Raw genomic sequence first — 18,922 nt, forward strand, 5'->3', positions numbered from 1 at the left:
CAACACACAACTGGAAGAATTACATGTGATATGTCAGTATTATCTTATTTAAACTGCTACATCTGCACTTTTAACTAATCGAAGTGAATCTGAAAAGCTTGTTCTTTAAATTAGATGTGGAAGAAAAACAGAAGACAGTTTGTGCTCAACTACAATATTTTAATATTTTAACAACATTTGAATCTTTTTCATAACTCATTATTTGATTGGACTGACAAAGAATAATACATTTTATAGTGCACTACATTCAGGAGCAGGAGTTTGGTTATTAGCAATTATTAATAATTATCAAGATAATTATCAATTATTAAAACCAATATAACATTGAATAGAATCAATGTTAGCTTTTTAATCCATTAAATCAACAATCACCAAAGATAACTATCAATTATCAAATTCAATAGGATATTAATTATTATCAAAATAATCATTAATTATTCAAATCAATGGAACATTGATTAGAATTAACACTAGCTTATTGATCCTATTGAATTCAACAATCTTCAAAGATAATTATCAATTATCAAAATCAATAGAATATCAATATATAATTGCTGAGGGAGGGTGGCGTTTGACTGCCCTACATTACATCGTGACAACATTCTGGGTTCTGCAGAATTTGAAGGATGCCCGGTGGTCCCCTCTTTATGAAGGGGAACTGCACAGACCGTAACAACTACAGGGGCATCTCACTCCTCAGTGTGCTCTGAAAGTGTCTGGGTACTTTTTGCCATTGCATACTCCAGAGAATATCGCCACGTATGTGGGCGGAGAGAAGCTGGTTAATGGCATCTGATGTGTTTAATGATGTGTTTGTAGGCCTCGGTCAGGCTTTATGACTGTTAGGCCTGCCTTTGTCTTTTATCTGAATACATGAGGCCCAACAATCTTGACACAAAATTAGATCGGAAATGCAAATAAACCATATTTATTCATTAATATAAATTAATGATTTTAACTAGGCTTGCTTGCATATTTCCATATTAAGGCCTATTTATTGTTTTTATTTTCTATCTCTTTCACTACCAACACTTTTATTTTTGGGTGCTTTTGATTCTTTTACTCATTTTGATTTTTATTGTTGTTATATATTTTAGTGAACCACATCGTATGAAGTTTTAAAAAAAAAAGTGAGATATATTAAAAGGCCTGTATATTACACTATGTGTCACACTGAACTAGACTCATGTATAAACCACACATTTAGAAGTTATTTACACAAAGTTTTTCTGTCATCGTTTGGAACATCTCTGATCAACTTTAAGTCCTTTTTCCCTCTTTCAGTCTTTGCAGTACTTTCTCACATATTTTACCTGTTCATAGTATTAATAACTGCTATTTCTCAACATTTCTTTATTTGGCAGGTTTCTGACGTGGACGTGACTTACCAAATGCTTATTGAGAGCTGTATGTATTTACACAACAACACTCGTGGGAAACATCATGCGCGTGAATGTTATATTTGTGGAAATAACGTTGCCGACTGCATTGACACTGCACAGCTGACTGCACTGATTGTTACGGTGTGCCGTGCAGTTCAATCCAGGAATCATTAAACATGAAGACATTGCATTTCCATTATTTAGTGGTTATCATCAGATTTTGGTGTTCAGGGTCCATTTATAAAGTATCCCCAAAACACAACCCACGATTTTACTATTTTAAACTGCATTAGTGTTTTCAAATTAGCCTGATTTAGTGCAAACCTGGCAACACATCACACACCCTGCTGCTGCTCTAATAGAAGAGAGAGTGAATGTGTATTGTTCCCGAGGGAGGGAACGACACGTTGTGTCGGAGAAGCGACACTAGGGGTCTCTCTTGAGCGCCGATATTCACCTCTGATCTATGAAAAAAGGCCAATGAGAAGTTGGCAGCCGGTATTTGCATGTCCCGCCCCCGGACATACGGGTATTTAGGCGGCGCAAATACAGGAGTTCATTCAGGATTTTTCTGAGGAGCCGGAATGGTCCGGCCACAACAGTGGCTCGGTTCAGCGACATGGCGGAGGAAAGACACAACGTGTCGTTCCCTCCCTCGGGGAACGGAGGTTACATACGTAACCAAACGTTCCCCTTCTGTCGCTCTCTCCACGTTGTGTCGGAGAAGCGACACTAGGGGACCCATTCCAATCTTGCCATGTGCTGAACCGTGTACGTGAACCGCCGATACAGAGGCGGGCAGGGATTTCATCCAGTGCGGCGCATCGTCTGTACCTGGCTGCACGTACCCTTCCCCAATGCCCCATAAGAACATCGGAATCCTTCTAGTTACCCTGGGAGGGGAACAAGGCGATGTTTGCCAACATGGGAACGGGCCAGCCTGGCTGGGCCTCTTTTCTCTCTATGTTTCTCACATAGAGCAATCACGGCCGGGGCCCTTACAGGCATATAGGGAAGGGGGTCTTACTCAGACCCTGCGGAGACCACACCTGCCCTTTTTCTTGGGGAGGAAAAGTGGTAGACACATCACACGGCTGTCTTAGGGCTCGTGTGGAAAGTATGGTGCGGTGGTAGATCCAGCCTCGAAAGGGGGGAGTTGCTACAGCACGGCGACCGGGGCAGCTGTAACTGCCTAAGGGAGACATGGGGGTCCGCTCGTAAGGGGACAGAACTGTGGAATTACACACAGGGGGAGTCCGAGCAGGAGGCCTTACCTGTGGAGCACCTATACCAGTACAGGGTAGCCATCAGGGTACCCGCAGTGGCTTGGGTCGGCGAGTTCCTCCGCTGAACCGCGGACCCGGAGGGCTAGGGAGGAATCGACCAGGGGTCCGACTCAGAGTGGGGCGCCCTGGGAAGAAGGCGCACTACTTTACCTTGACGTCAGGAAAAGGGCGCTGGGTGCAAGCGATCCACCCGGCCGGTCGGTCTACGTGTTACCGAGTTCTGTGGGCTCGGACCTGACAAAACACGAGACGCAACCGACTCAACGCGGAGGTTGTAAAACCTTGCGAAGGTGTTGGGTGTTGCCCAACCCGCGGCTCTACAGATGTCTGCTAGGGACACCCCTTGTTGAGTGAGCTCGGACCCACAAGGGTAGGGGCACGGCCTGGGTGTGATAAGCCAATGTGAAGGGCCGTCTTAGGAGAGAGGGCCCTGAGTCCAATTGATTCAAGCGGCTCGAAGGGAGGTCTCTGGAGTCCTGCCAAGACTACCGAGAGATCCCAGGAGGGAACTAGGCCTGGCCGGGAGGGAGTCAACCTCCGGGCGCCTCTCAGGAACCTGAGGATCAGGTCGTGCTTGCCCAAAGACTTGCCTACAGGATCGTGGTGGGCGGCAATGGCGGCAACATACACCTTGAGGGTGGACGGGGACAGCCTCCTGTCCAGCCTCTCCTGTAGGAACAGGAGCACTGACTTGATAGCGCATCTCTGCGGGTCTTCAGTTCGGGAAGAACACCAATCTGCGAACAAGCGCCACTTTAGGGCGTAAAGGTGCCTGATAGAAGGGGCTCTGGCTTGGTTGATTGTATTCACAACGGTCGCCGGTAAGCCGGCTAGCTCTTTCGTGTCCCGTCCAGGGACCAGACGTGGAGGTTCCAGAGGTCTGGGCGCGGGTGCCAGATCATGCCCCGTCCCTGAGAGAGGAGGTCCTTTCTCATGGGAATTCGCCAGGGAGGAGCTGTCGCGAGAAGCCTGAGTTCCGAGAACCAAGTCCGAGTGGGCCAGTAGGGGGCCACTAACGTGACTTGCTCCTCGTCCTCCCTGACCTTGCACAGCACCGGTGCAAGAAGTCTCACTGGGGGAAATGCGTACTTGCGCAGCCCCGAGGGCCAGCTGTGTGCCAGCGCGTCTGTCCTGAGGGGAGCCTCTGTTGGGAGTGGGAGGTTTCCTGGGAGGCAAACAGGTCTACCTGGGCCTTGCCGAACCGTTCCCAAATCAGCTGGACCGACTGGGGGTGAAGCCTCCACTCCCCGCCGGGCAGGCGTTGTCGTGATAGCGCGTCCGCTATGACGTTGAGCTTGCCGGGGATGTGAGTGGCGCGCAGCGACTTGAGTCGCTGCTGGCTCCATAGGCGAGTTGTGACATGTGGTGGGAGCGTACGCCACCTTGGTGATTTATGTATGCCACCACTGTGGTGCTGTCCGATCTCACGAGGACGTGTTTGTCCCACACTAACGGGAGGAATGTCCTGAGAGCGAGAAGGACGGTCAGCAACTCCAGGCAGTTGATGTGCCAATGCAGCGAGGCCCCTTTCCAACGGCCCGCCGCTGCGTGCCCGCTGCACACGGCACCCCACCTGGACCGGGAAGCGTCGGTTGTGACCAGAGCACGTCGGGACACCTGCTGCAGGGGCACTCCTGCCCGTAAAAAGCAGAGGTCTGTCCAGGGTCGGAGTGTTTTGAGGCAGGCAGGGGTGATCCTTACCCGATGCGTGCCGTGGTGCCATGCTTGTCTCAGGACTCGAGTCTGGAGCCAGTGCTGGAGTGGTCTCATATGCATCAACCCCAGCGGCGCGACCGCCACGGAGGACGCCATATGCCCCAGGAGCCTCTGGAGAACTTTTAGAGGGACCACTGTGCCTGGCTTGAAGGAAGCGAGGCAGTCCAGCACCGACTGAGGACGCTCGCTCATGAGACGTGCTGTCATTGAGACTGAGTCTAACTCCAACCCGAGAAAAGAGATGCTCTGAACCGGAGTGAGCTTGCTCTTTTCCCAGTTGACCTGAAGCCCCAAGTGGCTGAGGTGCCGGAGCACCTGGTCTCTGTGTGTGCATAGTAACTCTCGAGTGTGTGCTAGGATGAGCCAGTCGTCGAGGTAGTTGAGAATGTGGATGCCGGCTACTCGTAGCAGGGCAAGGGCCAGACACGAGGGGACAGAGACAGGCCGAAGGGGAGGACTTTGTACTGAAACGCCTGGCCGTCGAACGCAAACCATAAGAAGGGTCGGTGTCGTGACAGAATTGAGACGTGGAAGTACGCGTCCTTCAGGTCTACCGCTGCGAACCAATCTAGATGCTGAACGCCCGCCAGAATATTTCTCTGCGTGAGCATTTTGAACGGGAGGTTTAACAAGGCCCGATTGAAAACTCGCAGGTCCGGGACAGTCGTGGGCAGGCGGAAGGGGGGATCGCCGCGTCCGTTGTACCGGGACTGTCGTAATCTGAAAGCAGATTGCCGTAAGAATGGCATTTGCAGGCCAGGTGACCCAGAGACAAAAAGGAAATAGCTCTATAGAGTGTACAGAATTTAACAAAAAATTCTCCTTCCGGCCCTCCACCGGGGAACGGAGCGGTCTTACCAGCTCCGGAGCTATCGTCTCGGTCTCTGGGTCGGTCATCTCAGGAGTGCCTGGGAGCCTTCCGGGTCCTCGAGGGGGTCCGTGAGACGAGGGGCGTCCAACTTCTGCGGGGAGCTCAACGCTGGGGCTGAGAGCTGGGCCCACTCTCTTTGTTAGTTGAGGCGGAGCACCACTTTCTTTCTTTCTTGAAAGCCGCAGGAGTACGCCCTCAGCGAGCAGACAGGGCATGGCCCCTGGCGGCAGGTTTGCGGCAGGGCAAGATGTGTGAAATAGCCTACGTCTGTTTCTTCACCACTGAGGACTGCTGGGCGGAGTCGTCAAGTGGTGTCACCGAATGGACGGAGCTGGGAGACGGGGGTGTTTTTTTGAGAAAGCGTGCTTTGTCTGCCTCCTGTACTGCGACCAGGTCCTGTCCATCGTTGCGTTTCTGGACCACGGGTGGTGGCCATCGCCTGTTTGAGTGCAGTTCCTGCAGCACGTCAAGAACAGGACTACCCAAGTGCAGATTTGAAGTGCCCTGGCCCGGTGGACTTGCAGGAGGGGGCCATGGCGTGCAGGGGGGAGCAGTCTGGGACCGTTCTACCACCGAGAGTAGCGAGAGCGGAGGAGCGAGGAAGCTGGGCTTGTTCAGCTCGTCATGCACGTCCGGGAAGGAACGGGGGGGGACGCGGCTATGAGCGGTGCACATGCCCGCGGAACCAATTACCCGGGGAAGCATAGCGGACCTCCGTGCGTCAGGCTCAGACTGGGTGCAGACCCGAAGGTGGCGGCCCAGGCGAGTTATCCGCATCCGACGCTTCTGTTACGCTCTCCAATGCAGCGGTGATGTCATCATCCAATGCCGGGGAGCTAGAGGGACCGGACGGTAGGCCGTTAAGCGGACCGCACTAATCCCGAGCTTGGGGGAAGCAGGCAAGCGTGCCGGGGAGGCGGGAGGTTTCGAGGGGATTTACCCGGCGAAAGCATCCCGTTATTCTCCCCAGATCATCTTTCATCACCTGCGGCGCCTGCCTCAATCCCGTGGGAAGGAGGCGAGGCGCGGGGGGGCGGCTGAAATGGCTCTCTCTCACTACAAGACAAAGCAGAGATCGCAACGCTGCCGCGGTTATGTTCTCACACTGAAAACATAACCCATTGGAGAGAATGCTCATCCCGAGCTCGGACGGAAACAAACAAGCGTGCCGGGGAGGCGGGGGGTTTCGAGGGGGTTCACCCGGCGAAACGGAGCCCGTCATTGTCCCCAGATCGTTTTCATCGCCCGCGGCGCCTGCCTCAATCCCGTAGGAAAGAGACGAGGCGCGGGGGGCGGCTGAAGCGGTTTTCTCTCACTACAAGAGAAAGCCTACGACCGCAATGCTGTCATGGCTATGTTCTCGCACTGAAAACATAGACCATTCATAAAAACGCTGCCTGCGTGTGATCGCAACCCAGGAATGCAAGGCAGTTTTTATGACCGTCAGAGGTGGGGAGAAATCAACCACATCCAGAAACTACACAGGGGCGGAAATATCGTCTTTAAAAAGACGCGTCCTGAGAAGGACATTCAACGCCGCTGTGTTTTGCTCTTTTAGAGCGAAATTCACTCATTTAGAATAACTCTTTCGAGTTGTCTGCGCTGTCGAAGCGCCCAGGGGCAAGAATGCACAGCCGTGCACGAAGGAGAAAGCCGCTGTTATGCACCGTGAAATCCAACAGCATGCAGAGCGTCAGAGGATTAAACAGGAACTTGGTGTGTAACTCGCAGCAGACTGCATGCACGACCATCGGCTCCGAAGAAATTTACTGAATGAACTCCTGTATTTGCGGCGCCTAAATACCCGTATGTCCGGGGGCGGGACATGCAAATACCGGCTGCCAACTTCTCATTGGCCTTTTTTCATAGATCAGAGGTGAATATCGGCGCTCAAGAGAGACCCCTAGTGTCGCTTCTCCGACACAACGTGGAGAGAGCGACAGAAGGGGAACTGTTTTTTACTTGATTGACAATCATTTTCATTCACATCTGCCTTATTTGTGTTCGTTATGAGAGAAGTATTCTAAAAGTATTCTAAAAATGTTTATTAAGTTACTGTATTCTGAATACAGGTGCTTGAATACGTAACAAGGGCTGAATACAGTTACTTCTGAATACGTAGCAGCTGTTACATGTATTCTATTACAGCCCAACGCTTTCAATCCTTATTCACCATCACCAGGTCCACACAGAACTCCACTGAAATCTCAAGTACATCTCAAATCAGTAGATTCTGTCTGGGCCTGCACATAACCATCATCACTTTAATAAGCGAGCTTATTGAATTTATTTGTATATGTTCATGTTATATCATTTTTACCATTTTTAAACATATTGTGCTAATTTTTAACAGTGTTTCTAAAGCGGAGAACCTGAAATAGAATCATATTGTACAATCTGTCCAACACATTAAGTATAAACAAGTGCACAATTTTTACAATAAATATTTACAACAACATCCTATTCTGAAATTAAAGTCCAGTATGCTATCAGATTTTTATACTGCATTTTATTTCAGTATAGTTTTTTATTTACAGTGAATTTTATGGTGTTGTTTTAATCTGTTTGATATTTGAAACTGATGATTGTTTGTCATTACTCTGATTTTCCATGCAGTTTTTTTCCTCAGTCCATTTACTGCATCCAAATGAAGAGTCAGATCATCTAAAACAACTTTGGACTAGCTCGGTGTATCCATATATATCACCTTAATGCTCAAGTAAAAGTTAACATTGGTGTTCTCCGGTGTCGTCCTACCATTAATGGCCTGTAGAAGGAAGTAGAGGGATTGTTGGTCAGATTCACATGCTGGGTTATGTTAGACATCAAAGACATTCTTATTGACATACCTTACGTCTTATAGTCATATCGCAAATTAGCAAACAATGTAAAAAATATGTTAACAGATGTAAACACACATATCAAATAGACGTCTGTACATGTGCTATCAGCTATGTGTGTATTTACATCTGGGAAATATATTTTGTCCATTGTTTACTCTTCTGCAATATGTCTATAAGACGTTTCCTCTCGGATGTCAATAAGACATTCAGCAGATTCAGTTTTCACACATTTCGCATAGCATTACTTCTGTGCAGTGTTTACTGTAATAGAGCTGTTCAGCCGTGATGTAAATTTGTAGGCGAACACAGGAGTCTAATTTGCCATGAGTTCCCTCTGGATTTTCCAATGGGTTTTTATAATGAGGTTTTTCAACTAATATGTAAAATAAGGTCTGTGGTAAACATTATTTGACAATATGTGGACGTTTTGTTCTAGCTCTATTCTGAGCAGTACACGTCCTCAGAAATGATTTAATAGCAATGTTCAAAATGGCAAAATGTACCCATGTGGTTGATGAGAGCTAAATATTTAAGTGCTACAATTATTCATACATTTTTCTCTTTATGTTCTTTCAGAATATTTAAAGATACACTATGTAATTTTTGGCCCTCTAGCGGTTGCGCAAGTTGAGCTTCTGCTCTGCTCATCTACGTGGATGAATGTGGTTCTAGGCATCGTGTACACATGATACAGGACATCATATCAGAGCGAATGGACAAATAAATAATGAAAGATAGGAAAATACAGATATCTGAAAACATGTCATCTGAGCAGGTAAGTGCCATATCTTATGCTGTTGTTTTGACTTAGTGGAAACTGATGTTTTGAAATAAAGGACGTTACAAAAGTTAGGCAACATTTGTTAACATTAGACATAATGATTACTAGTCTGATAAGGACAATGTTTTAAAGTTTTTATAACTTCAGGATATTCTGGCTAAATAGACCAAGGTAGAAACTGATTTATAGATTGTCATTGTTACCAACCAATGGTCAACATAATTTCAAGACTCACATGTCCTTGGCAAGCCTACGACAAACTTATTTATTTATATAAATTATTGCCGTTATAAAGAAAAATACACACGTGTGCCAGCAAGTGAAAAGTTCTGCACCGATTACAGTTTAATTATTGTATTTCACTATAGGCCTACACAAACAGACGTGCGATTACACAACTATACATAAACCCTATCAATAAAATATCTTCCCTTATGAGCAAGAAAAAAGCTTTAAAATCTCTGGGTTGCTTTTAAATCCTTTCAGTTGTCGCCACTATTGAAAAGCCAAGCCGATGTTGGTTCAGGTTTTATTACTGACTCTGGTGCTTTCCCTTTTGCTTGTAGACTCTGCTCTGTTCAGGGTTTCTTTGTTTTTACAACCGGTGATTCCTCTGAGGTTTGCTGATTTGAATGATCCATGGTACATTTATCTCATTTGTTGTGAACAACAAACTTTCAGCTTCACGTTACTCCCACACCATACACGCGCTACAGTAGCTGGAGCTTATTTTCTCTGTGTACGGATATTATGTGAACACGCAGATGCAAATTACATATGTTTGCAATTTCCCACGAAATCCGTCCTGACAGCTCTAAAATATTCATAATTATTATATGTTTATCAAAGTGATAACCAAAGTGGACTTCCTATCAGGCAGACGTCAGGTGGTTAGAATAGGCAGCAACATCTCCTCATCACTGACCCTCAACACTGGAGCCCTGCATGGCTGTGTTCTCAGACCACTCCTGTATTCCCTATATACACATGACTGTGTGGCAACACATAGCTCCAATGCATCATTAAGTTTGCTGACGATACGACGGTGGCAGGTCTGATCACTGACAATGATGCCTACAGAGAGGAGGTGCACACTCTGACACGCTGGTGTCAGGAGCACAACCTCTCCCTCAAAGTCAGTAAGACCAAAGTGCTTGTAGTGGACTTCAGGAAGAAGACAGAGAACACAGCCCCATCACCATTAATGGAGCACCGGTGGAGAGAGTCAGCAGTTTCAAGTTCCTCGTTGTCCACATTACTGAGGAACTCACATGGTCCGTCCACACTGAGGCCATTGTGAAGAAGGCTCACTAGCGCCTCTTCTTCCTGAGACGGCGGAGGAAGTTTGGAATGAACCACCACATCCAATAAGTGAATTAATCAAAATTCCCTTAATAAAGCTAATTCCTTACAATAGAAAGTGTGAGCGGATAAAACCAGACTTATTATTTGAAATCGATATATTATGGTTTCAATGGTGGAGAATCTTATTCAGAGAAATAATCTAGTTATTTGTAATTTATCTAATTTATAATGGTTGTCAAACGTGACTAATTCCATTATATATTTCAATACATAATAATGTAGAATAAAGACAGTTTTATTTAGTTCATAGCTCACATATTTCAAGACCCTAAATTCCCTCCTAAATTTAGCATGCACATAAATTACCCTACATATAATAATGGTAAAATGCATACAAAATACGCATTTTAACAGATTGAGTCCACATCTCTAAATTATATATGTAATAATCTTACAATATTGTATAAGCATGTCTCTCAAGGTTTAATTTGTTAATAGTTTTAATTCATTTTGTCAACATTAAACTGACATTTTTAACTGTTGAATATTGACTTGTACTCTTAAAGTGATAATAATAATAATAAAAACAGAGGTAAGCAGTGAGATTAGGTGAGATTTTTTTTGTAAAATTTCAGATGTTTTAGTATTACAAATTGTATTTCCCCCAAAACGTGTTAACTTCTACATCTAGCACTTGAACTCAACAAACTATAACATTCATATTGTTTATCAGGCTGGTTTCAAAGGGGGGTCTGCAATCATGAGCTTGGCCTACCTTGGCAACCACCCCTCTGCCCACACCTCCAACTGTTTGACCCACCCAGAGGGTTCTATGGCCCACCTTAAATCTTAGAGCTAGAGCCGGGCCTGTTGCTTATGGCTAAACATATAATAATTATTATAACTCTTATACTACGGCCAAAGATACACAAGGTTATTTCTCAATCATGGCCATTTATGAGGGGAAAAAAATGTGTTATTTTGGTTATTTCACCTTATGTACCTGTCTTGTTGCTAAAGTTAATAATAAATTGTGTCTTTCTCTCTCTACAGTTATTGCTTGATCTATGTGTTGGCATTTTTCATTCCTAAAGGTAAGAAACTAACAAACAAACTACATTTATTTAAATAATGGCAAATTCATGCAGAAATGCCAAACTGTGTTCCCTTACTTTAAAGTTCTCTTGATTTTCAGTGACTATAGGCGACATGGTCACAGTTAAACAGTCCACTGGAGACTATGCTGTCTTGCCATGTTCTTACACTGGAGATAAAAGAGAAGTTCACACAGTGCATTGGATATACAATGAAAAGCCTGTTTATGAGTTTAGTCCCGGCAGTAATTCAGATGATGTAAAGCACAACACTAGAGCTGAATCTTTTCCTGATGAGTATGTAAGCGGAAACTACTCCATCAAGATCAGAAAACTTGAACTTCGCTGATGCCGGCCTGTACACTTGCTTCATAACTCCCGCAGACCATCATGTGAATATAAATCTCACAATTAATGGTGTGTAAGAACTGATTAACTCAAAGTTCTTGATTTTGAAGTTTATGATTTAAAATGTGAATGTGGCAGATGTTGACCAAATTCAGCGTTCATCATTTCAATTGTTTTGACTCAAGATTTATTATAATTATTTTGTTTTACAGAGAGACCAATAACTGGCCAAAGAAATCAAGGATCAAAAACAAGACCAAAGATTGCGATATTGTTCATCTTTTTTTTTTGTGCTTTTTATTTATATTAAGTAGTGAGACGTGACATATTCAATAGCAGCGGTCCCCATCCTTTTTTTTTCTTTTTTTTTAATTCCATCAATTTTTTCATTAAGTAGTCCAACGCAGTTTACCCATTTTAAATTTAAAACTCTAATATGTGAAAAAAAAAGCCATGGAAATAACAGTCTAACAGGAATATCATGATTATAACTATTTCACTTTTTTTATTATTCTTATTTTATAAAAAGAAGAAACGTACAGGCAACAATTGTTTTCCCCATACAATGCTGCACGCTCCATGAAAGATAGAAATATTTAGTCTTATATACTCTATGTGGAATCCACTAAAGAGACGGCACATTTCTACGCACCAATCACATTTATTTAGTTCAATTTGTGGTTATACTATTTACTGGTGAAATAAATGTCATTTTATTTAGTTAGTTTTGTTAACTATCTATTAATGGCATACAACATGGAATAACATTTATTTAGAGTAATAGCATCATTTAGAGATGCATATTTTTACTCTCTTGCGTTGAGCTGAAGCAGTTTCTGTGGGCATCAGTGTGTTTGTGCTGGCCCGCCTCTCGTGTGTTCAAACCGCCAGAGATTTTCAGCGACAGAGATTTTTCAAAGGGGCGATGACACTAGGCTTTGAGCATGCTCATTTGTTTCAGACAACGTAACAGACCAGGATATGATGTCATGCGGGAGGGCTTCTGGCAGTTCACAAATAGCAAATAATATTATATTAAAAATGTTAAAATATATTGTGTACTTTTAGAAAGATATTTTTGTTTTACCATCAATATTTGTAATCTTTGCTGTCCACTAATATTGTAAGAGCCATCTGCAGTACGGACACTTACTAGTGACATCAAGAGATAAAAGCACTGGCGTGTGAGTGGGGCTTAAAAGCTTGCCACCTGTCACATAACATGCAAAATGCCTTTAAAAGCCTGTGAGAAAATGCTAGTATGTCCTGTTCACATACATTTCTTTAGACAGAGCAGCAAGAAGTGGTCCGTTCATTTCAAGGTTCAGAGACCGGGTGAAAAACTATCCAAAAATAAAATGTGACCGTTTTGCTACAAAACAACATTCACTAACATCATAAGTGGATCTCAGGGAGAAAGAAATATTAAAAGTGTAGGTTATAGCGCCTTTTATATATTCAGCCGTACGATCTTGCGATTGGCTGATGAGAATAATGATTGTGATCTAGTGGTGGGCATCGCTGTACTATAGAATTTATCATTTCTCTTACTATGGCTTCTACTTGAACTTTATTTTGTTGTTACGCACTTTATGAAGTTTGCCTTATATTCTGCTGTTACAACATTAATAAGCCTATGCTCTCTTTTTAAATTATTTTTGTAACAATTGATATTTATATCACTGACATCATTATGATGTGGAACACCTCAATTGTTAGATGGGCTCAGCAACCTTTTCTGTTTCTAATAACATCAAGCCAAATGACTGACTTACAGAACCTGTTTAGGAATGCATTGTCAAAACTTTTCCATAATATCAACAAGAACATTGTTACATCTACATTATTATTGCTGGTTAGTTTGAAGACTAATAAGACAATTGATCAAGCTCTGCAAGATTTATCCACATAATAAACTTTTTGTCCCTCTGTCCCTAACTGCACTATCAAATATGTAAACATGAATGTAAACATAAAACTCATAAATCATAACTGATTATCAATTATTAAGGTTAAAGGCTGTCACTTTAACACTTTCAGGACTCTTTCTTGCATGTGTATACTTGTATATGTGAATACTTTTATTTTGTGTGTTTCATGTCTAGATCGATTATTCCAGTTGTCTCTTGTTTTACAGCACGAGTGTTTGTACTATTGCCTTATCTGCTCTTAAATGTCAAATGTGTAAACTGAATATTCTAGTGAGTTTTGTTTCCATTTGTATCATGCTGGTATATATTGGATCTCTGTTTAAGTTGCATTTTAGTTTGGATGTTGTGTTTCTTAAATGAAAATACAGCAGTTGGGGACAACAAAATTCCAGGTAGCAAACTTCAGCAGTATGCTAATGTTATATTTGCATGGAAAACCAAGATGACCTGCTACAGTGCAAAAAGGTTCATTATTCAACCAGATCACAGTTCACAGAAACCATCAATGCGCTTGACTTTCCCTTCCATTTCCAGTGATGAATGGACCAGAAGTATAATGTCAGTCGGGAGTTTTAATGTTGCATTCTTCACTTTTTGACTGCTAAGAATTAACATCATCAGTTATATTACACTTTTAATTCATTTGTAAAGAGTAAAAATATACCATTTGACAGTAGTTCTGTTTCATGCAGTGTATTCTGGTTCAATACTGTAACTTTTGTTAAATGTATTCACTGGGTTTATTCTATCATGTATGCATACTACTTTAAAGAGTATGTAAATCACAACTCCTAGACTGTTTTGCATACTCATTGAACTCATGTGTGTATCATTTCCTGCTTGCTATAATATAAAGGATGACTATTAAACTGAAATTTCAACCTATCGTTATTTGACTCTTACGTATTTGTTTATTATTTGTGTTGATCCTGCTTTCAGTTTTACTTTGTCTCCTGGTTACTCTGTAAAAAACTATTTCTACCTGATCAAACCAGTTAATTCACCTGTTGCCACATGAAGCACATTTGAATTAAGTTATCATGTTTTCAGTGTATTAATATCTGCATTTTATGAATCTATTATTTGATTCATTTATTAGTCTTATTGCAAACTGATTAACACCCTGCTCCTCTGATCTCTGACATTCTGAAAGTGACCGACCATAGAAACTATTTCTACAACAAACACAGGACAGCTTTAAAACTAGTCTGACAACTAGTGCGTAAGAAAGATTCCAACAATGACACTGTTCAATCTCATATTCTTCTTACATGGCTGTTGTTGTGATAATGTTCTAGTTAAACTCTCATAATCTCTCTTTAGACACAACAGCATCTTACAGTACAAGACTTTAACTTTATTCACATTTGAGATCCTGATAGAGAAGGACTGAAATTAAAATCATTAAAGCATTATTTTTAATACACATGTCAACACTGCACAGGACATATGAACCAGTCTGCTTTGTCATACTGATGGCCCTTGCAAAACATTGCCTGTTTTGGGGTTGGTTTGCAAATTACAAGCATATATATTTATATATTTTAATTATTCAGATGTTATATTAGTTTATTTTATTTAGAAGTAAAGTTGTTGAAAATCTGCTCTGTTTTTTTAATCCTTCATGACAAGTGAATAATTCAAGTCATAAATCTGCATTAGTATTACCCGTATTGTGGCAGACAATTAAATAGATAAGTTTTTTAGATAAGTTTATTAGATATGTTTTTCAATCTAGTTTAATTACAATTAAGTCAGTTGAAATGTGAGTAGTACAGTCTCAATGTACAACAGTTCAATTATTAGTCTATTATTATGCAAGAACTATTGTAAATTGTAAATCTATTACAGTAATTCATGTATATAAGTTAGATCAGACAGTCACTTTTATATTTGGTTTGTATTTCATGGCTTTGCTAAATAGATTTGCTTATAATAAATAATTCTGTAAATATATGATAAACTTTCTAAAGAAAGTTGTTTGAGATTGATGACGTGATGTTAGTCAGACTGGGGAATTCATTTGGAATAAAGAATTGTATCTCACTAAGTTTTGCTTTGGAAAATAATACTGACAATGTTTCGTCCAGATATAAAGACAAATTCCATTTCCTTGTTTGGAATGATTTTATATTCCACATCCGAAAAACAACTCTTTATATATATTTATACAGCAGATATCATGTAGAAAATACGCGTCATTTACCTTCTTTCCTCTGTTCTTCTTATCTCATAACTGCTCGTTTATGTCCACAGAGATTTGACAAGCTTTTATTTCTTCTTTCGTCTTTGCATTGATGTCAGGAGAGGTGCGGTGCGTCTCCTCCCTCCAGCAGCTTCAGGACAGTGAAAGGAAGTGATCATCCAAGTATCATTATTCAATAACGACATTTTATTTTTTATTAAGTTTTCCATTTTTAATTGCTCTAGATAATAAAGGGTTGAGTGCAAAATTCTAGTTTTATTTATGATTTTGCATGTTGACTAAACGCATCCCGTTCAAAACTTCAGTTAGAATAATGTTTTGTGAACTTTATCCTCCAAATTAAAATGTAATGATATGTTTGTAACAGCTGTTTGGTAAACAACTAAACACAATAAAACTGCGTTTGGATACAGTCAGATAAGAGAATGATATATAATGAAAATACTGTATTGAACTGTTTCATTCATAAATGTCAGTTCGGGGCATGTTGTCTTATTTGTTTAATAAGTTATAATACTTGTTTCACTGGGACAAAACATGTCCTATATAGACAAAAGTCCTCTTTTAGTTCAATCTAAAGGAAATGTGTATACTCACACATGTATTACTTGTAAATAATTTCATTAGAATTGTTTTTTAAAAGCATGCTCTATTCCTGGAAGCACATACATTCAGCAAGATTTCAAAATGTCAAACTGCCATACAAAGTGTTTAAAAAATGAAACACATTAATAAATATCAACTGAAAGGTATTGATCTGTAAGATTAAAAAAAAATACATAAGTAAAAAGAAAACATATTTTAATATTTGTATATATTTCAAACAAGCAGTGTTTAAGTCTCTGCGGTCATCCCATTATGATCATTTCTGTTAAGACTTGTGGAATAATTTTGGCATTTAAGTTTAGGTCATAGAGGCAGCTTTAACTAAGGAAAAAATGTACAACACATGGTTAAGATGGAAAAATATATAAAAAAATTAAATAGTGTGAAAACAGAAAAACTAATTATAGAATGTATTTTATCACTTAACTCCTTTGCTGAACACTGGTATTAGATCATTAAAGACTTTACACTCTTGTTGGGTGTATCAAATTAAAATGGCATGCTTTTAGTGTGTCTGATGGAGTTGACAGATACTGCAGTAAGATGTAAATTATAAAGTGAATAAATGTAGATTTTCAGGGAAAAAGTGTTTTAGAAAAACCTTTGTCTACAAATATATCTATTTCAAATTAATTTAGTATTAAAAAATAAAACATGTTTTGTCTCTTATGTAAAGAATTTGAGGTTTACTGTTTCATGAACTGTTTTGCGTTTCATATTTATTTATAAATGTTAGTTAATGGCAGGTTCCCATTGTGACAACTTACCCTATGTAGTGCGAGTACTATTGAATGTTGTCATACAAGTTCAATGTGAGTCCAATGAACGTCCTGGTTACTTCCGTAACCTCCGTTTACTCGTGCCTTTTTCCCTCTTTTTTCTTTTTCTCCCCAAATAGAGTGAATTTGTCAACCGATTGGGACCACCAGTGTACACGTCAGGGGGTGTCACTCCCAAGGGGAAGACACCGTGGAGACCACACCCAACCCGGGGGGGGGGGGGGGTATTTTGAGTGTAAATACGTCACATGTTCTTGTCGAGCTTTGTCGGAAGTATGTCATGTGGAGAGGTCACATGGTAGGTCCTACCCAGTGGGGGAGGAGTTTCTACAAACATGGGAGGGGCCTCTGCCAAAGGAAGACGCAATTTACCAACAGGGAAACGATTTAGCGGCAGATATACGTCACATGGGGTTACCTATGGGGAACCAGCACTTGTGGAGCACATACCCCAGTACAGGGCTTATTAAGCACCTGTACTGAGCCGGCAGCGAGTTTCTGCACAAACACGTCTGCCACAGGGCTAGGAGGAAGTCATCCAGGGAACACATTTTGTGAACCCTACTGGGAGTCAACAGCACACGTCCACAGCTCAGTGGAGGTGAAAGGCACTATGCTAAGCGATACACCCGGACAACTGTCCCCGACTTACCTTTTCATTCCTGCCAAGACACAGGAGCTGTTGCCCAGACCGCTGCTCTGCAAATGTCTGTTAGAGAGGCACCACGGGTCAGGGCACATGAGGCCGCCACACTTCTGGTTGAATGGGCTCGTAGCCCTGCGGGAGGTGGCACGTGCTGGACATGATACTATGGATTCCTATGGTGACAATGATCTAGTGGGCGATCCTCTGGTTGGAGACAGTGCTTCCTTTCCGCTGTCCACCAAAGCAGACAAAGAGCTGCTCAGAGACTCTGAAGCTCTGCGTGCGATCCAAATAGATTCGTAAAGTGCACACCAGACACAGCAATGTTCACCGAAGTGAAGTGGACGCTGCTGAACCTGGGCGAACGCCTGGCGAACTGAATCACGTAGCCAAGTCGGACGGTCCAGGCCAGCCATCGCAACGGGTTGGAGAGCGCAAGACACGTGTCACAGTGCCGGGCGAATGGGACCAAGGGGACATACCTGCGGGTGGGGCATCGTGACGGGGCGAAGCCTGAGGTACATTCAAGGAACATCGAAGCACTTCCCTGGCTCCTGGTACCACCAGAGGATCAGTCTGGTGGGGGGTACATCGTCCCCACAGTCTGTCGAAACCGTATTTGTGCTGGACCTGCCAAAATGGAATGGTGGATGGTGGTCATAGTGACGGCCGCACACACCAGATGTGTGACCCAGGGAATAAAGAAATGCTTTTTTGTTAAACTTTTGGGTACCGCAACTAATTGAGCGTCTGGCGAAATAAAGGGAACAAAATATTCTCCTACTGTCCCTCCACCGGGAATGGAGTGGTCTGTTCACCAACTCTGGAGCAGCGGGTCTCCTTGCCCCTGGGTCAGCCTGTCTCCGAGCGCTTCACATCTCTCTTCTTGGCGGCTGGCATCTGCTTCCTGCGGTCGGTCACCGAGCGCAGTTCCTGTATCAATCCCATGGCGGAACCACCCTCGTGCAGTTCTTTTTGCAGTTTCTTTGGCCGTCAGGGACGACATAATCCTACAGGCGGTGGACGGGAGCTCACCGAGTAGCCCTTGGCTGCCCCACCATCGAGGGTAGTGAGTCTGGGGAGCCAGAAGATCGGGACCGGGTAGTAAAAGGTGCAGTAAAAGGTGCA

The 18,922-nt window shown here is 42.6% G+C and overlaps 1 protein-coding gene and 1 long non-coding RNA gene across 2 annotated transcripts in view; one reads left to right on the forward strand and one right to left on the reverse strand.

Annotated features, from left to right (window-relative positions):
* The window catches only part of LOC127641042 (uncharacterized), a 55,480-nt gene extending 43,896 nt beyond the window's left edge, over positions 1–11,584 (forward strand). The window contains exons 2-3 of the long non-coding RNA XR_007970141.1: positions 10,666–11,278; positions 11,380–11,584. This is a non-coding gene — a long non-coding RNA (uncharacterized LOC127641042). The remainder of the gene's footprint in view (positions 1–10,665; positions 11,279–11,379) is intronic.
* The window catches only part of LOC127641040 (uncharacterized), an 82,637-nt gene that overhangs the window by 47,132 nt on the left and 16,583 nt on the right, over positions 1–18,922 (reverse strand). The gene's annotated exons all lie outside the window — the stretch shown is intronic.

Source organism: Xyrauchen texanus, chromosome 50 (genome assembly GCF_025860055.1).
Source record: "Xyrauchen texanus isolate HMW12.3.18 chromosome 50, RBS_HiC_50CHRs, whole genome shotgun sequence".
Taxonomy (NCBI): domain Eukaryota; kingdom Metazoa; phylum Chordata; class Actinopteri; order Cypriniformes; family Catostomidae; genus Xyrauchen; species Xyrauchen texanus.